The following is a 3768-nucleotide window of genomic DNA, read 5'->3' on the forward strand; positions in this document are numbered from 1 at the left end:
TCCCCAAACGCAAGCCAGGAGACGAACCACAAGAGGCGGCAGCCAGTCCCCAAACACCAGCCGGGGACCGGCCCACAAGAGGCGGCAGCCAGTCCCCAAACACCAGCCGGGGACCGGCCCACAAGAGGCGGCAGCCAGTCCCCAAACGCAAGCCAGGAGACGAACCACAAGAGGCGGCAGCCAGTCCCCAAACACCAGCCGGGGACCGGCCCACAAGAGGCGGCAGCCAGTCCCCAAACACCAGCCGGGGACCGGCCCACAAGAGGCGGCAGCCAGTCCCCAAACGCAAGCCAGGAGACGAACCACAAGAGGCGGCAGCCAGTCCCCAAACACCAGCCGGGGACCGGCCCACAAGAGGCGGCAGCCGGTCCCCAAACACCAGCCGGGGACCGGCCCACAAGAGGCGGCAGCCGGTCCCCAAACACCGGCCGGGGACCGGCCCACAGGAGGCGGCAGCCGGTCCCCAAACACCAGCCGGGGACCGGCCCACAAGAGGCGGCAGCCGGTCCCCAAACACCGGCCGGGGACCGGCCCACAGGAGGCGGCAGCCGGTCCCCAAACACCAGCCGGGGACCGGCCCACAAGAGGCGGCAGCCGGTCCCCAAACACCGGCCGGGGACCGGCCCACAGGAGGCGGCAGCCGGTCCCCAAACACCAGCCGGGGACCGGCCCACAAGAGGCGGCAGCCGGTCCCCAAACACCGGCCGGGGACCGGCCCACAGGAGGCGGCAGCCGGTCCCCAAACACCAGCCGGGGACCGGCCCACAAGAGGCGGCAGCCGGTCCCCAAACACCGGCCGGGGACCGGCCCACAGGAGGCGGCAGCCGGTCCCCAAACACCAGCCGGGGACCGGCCCACAGGAGGCGGCAGCCGGTCCCCAAACACCAGCCGGGGACCGGCCCACAGGAGGCGGCAGCCAGTCCCCAAACACTGGCCGGGGAGTGGCACAAATTCTAAGTCCCACGAGCCCCTGGTGACCCGACAATCGGACTTAGTGCAATTTTCCAAGTGCTGCAAGCCAATGTTGGCCCGACAAGTCCCCAAACGGCAGCCCGGTTTTGAGCCACTAGTGTCGGCCTATAAGTCCCCAAACACCGGCCCGGTTTTACGACCACTAGTCCCCCAACACTAGCCCGGGATTCAGCCACTAGTGGCGGGCACAATTCCCCAAACACCGGTCCGATAATACGCGCGCATATCCCCAAACACCGGTCCGATAATACGCGCGCATATCCCCAAACACCGGCCCGATAAAACGCGCACAATTCCCCAAACACCGGCCCGGATTTCAGCCACTAGTGGCGGGCACAAGTCCCCAAACACTAGCCAAGTTCTCAGCCACTAGTGGCGGGCACAATTCCCCAAACACCGGTCCGATAATACGCGCGCATATCCCCAAACACCGGCCCGATAATACGCGCACAATTCCCCAAACACCGGCGCGGATTTCAGCCACTATTGGCGGGCACAAGTCCCCCAACACTAGCCCGGGATTCAGCCACTAGTGGCGGGCACGATTCCCCAAACACCGGTCCGATAATACGCGCGCATATCCCCAAACACCGGCCCGATAAAACGCGCACAATTCCCCAAACACCGGCCCGGATTTCAGCCACTAGTGGCGGGCACAAGTCCCCAAACACTAGCCAAGTTCTCAGCCACTAGTGGCGGGCACAATTCCCCAAACACCGGTCCGATAATACGCGCGCATATCCCCAAACACCGGCCCGATAATACGCGCGCAATTCCCCAAACACCGGCCCGGATTTCAGCCACTAGTGGCGGGCACAAGTCCCCAAACACTAGCCAAGTTCTCAGCCACTAGTGGCGGGCACAATTCCCCAAACACCGGTCCGATAATACGCGCGCATATCCCCAAACACCGGCCCGATAATACGCGCACAATTCCCCAAACACCGGCGCAGATTTCAGCCACTATTGGCGGGCACAAGTCCCCCAACACTAGCCCGGGATTCAGCCACTAGTGGCGGGCACAAGTCCCCAAACACCGGTCCGATAATACGCGCGCATATCCCCAAACACCGGCCCGATAATACGCGCACAATTCCCCAAACACCGGCGCGGATTTCAGCCACTATTGGCGGTCACAAGTCCCCCAACACTAGCCCGGATTTCAGCCACTATTGGAGGGCACAAGTCCCCCAACACTAGCCCAGTTCTCAGCCACTAGTGGCGGGCACAATTCCCCAAACACCGGTCCGATAATACGCGCGCATATCCCCAAACACCGGCCCGATAATACGCGCACAATTCCCCAAACACCGGCGCGGATTTCAGCCACTATTGGCGGGCACAAGTCCCCCAACACTAGCCCGGGATTCAGCCACTAGTGGCGGGCACGATTCCCCAAACACCGGTCCGATAATACGCGCGCATATCCCCAAACACCGGCCCGATAATACGCGCACAATTCCCCAAACACCGGCGCGGATTTCAGCCACTATTGGAGGGCACAAGTCCCCCAACACTAGCCCAGTTCTCAGCCACTAGTGGCGGGCACAATTCCCCAAACACCGGTCCGATAATACGCGCGCATATCCCCAAACACCGGCCCGATAATACGCGCACAATTCCCCAAACACCGGCGCGGATTTCAGCCACTATTGGAGGGCACAAGTCCCCCAACACTAGCCCAGTTCTCAGCCACTAGTGGCGGGCACAATTCCCCAAACACCGGTCCGATAATACGCGCGCATATCCCCGAACACCGGCCCGATAATACGCGCACAATTCCCCAAACACCGGCGCGGATTTCAGCCACTATTGGCGGGCACAAGTCCCCCAACACTAGCCCGGGATTCAGCCACTAGTGGCGGGCACGATTCCCCAAACACCGGCCCGATAATACGCGCGCATATCCCCAAACACCGGTCCGATAATACGCGCGCATATCCCCAAACACCGGCCCGATAATACGCGCACAATTCCCCAAACACCGGCGCGGATTTCAGCCACTATTGGCGGGCACAAGTCCCCCAACACTAGCCCGGGATTCAGCCACTAGTGGCGGGCACGATTCCCCAAACACCGGTCCGATAATACGCGCGCATATCCCCAAACACCGGCCCGATAATACGCGCACAATTCCCCAAACACCGGCCCGATAATACGCGCGCAATTCCCCAAACACCGGCCCGATAATACGCGCGCAATTCCCCAAACACCGGCCCGATAATACGCGCACATTTCCCCAAACACCGGCGCGGATTTCAGCCACTATTGGCGGGCACAAGTCCCCCAACACTAGCCCGGGATTCAGCCACTATTGGCGGGCACAAGTCCCCCAACACTAGCCCGGGATTCAGCCACTAGTGGCGGGCACGATTCCCCAAACACCGGCCCGGCGCTGAGTATATGGCCTCCGAAAGGCCCATACATTCAGACGGGTCCATGTATTTTCAACGACAGCAGCAGTACCGCCAAAATCCATGCAGCGGCGCTGGATTTATGGCCTCCGAAAGGCCCATTCATTCAGACGGGTCCATGTATTTTCAGCGACAGCCGCAGTACCGCCAAAATCCATGCAGCGGCGCTGGATTTATGGCCTCCGAAAGGCCCATTCATTCAGACGGGTCCATGTATTTTCAGCGACAGCCGCAGTACCGCCAAAATCCATGCAGAGGCGCTGAGTTTATGGCCTCCGAAAGGCCCATTCATTCAGACGGGTCCATGTATTTTCAGCGACAGCAGCAGTACCGCCAAAATCCATGCAGCGGCGCTGTATTTATGGCCTCCGAAAGGCCCATT

The sequence above is a fragment of the Urocampus carinirostris genome, unplaced genomic scaffold, assembly GCF_059441175.1.
Source record: "Urocampus carinirostris isolate Australia breed hairy pipefish unplaced genomic scaffold, RoL_Ucar_1.0 HiC_scaffold_25, whole genome shotgun sequence".
Lineage (NCBI taxonomy): Eukaryota > Metazoa > Chordata > Actinopteri > Syngnathiformes > Syngnathidae > Urocampus > Urocampus carinirostris.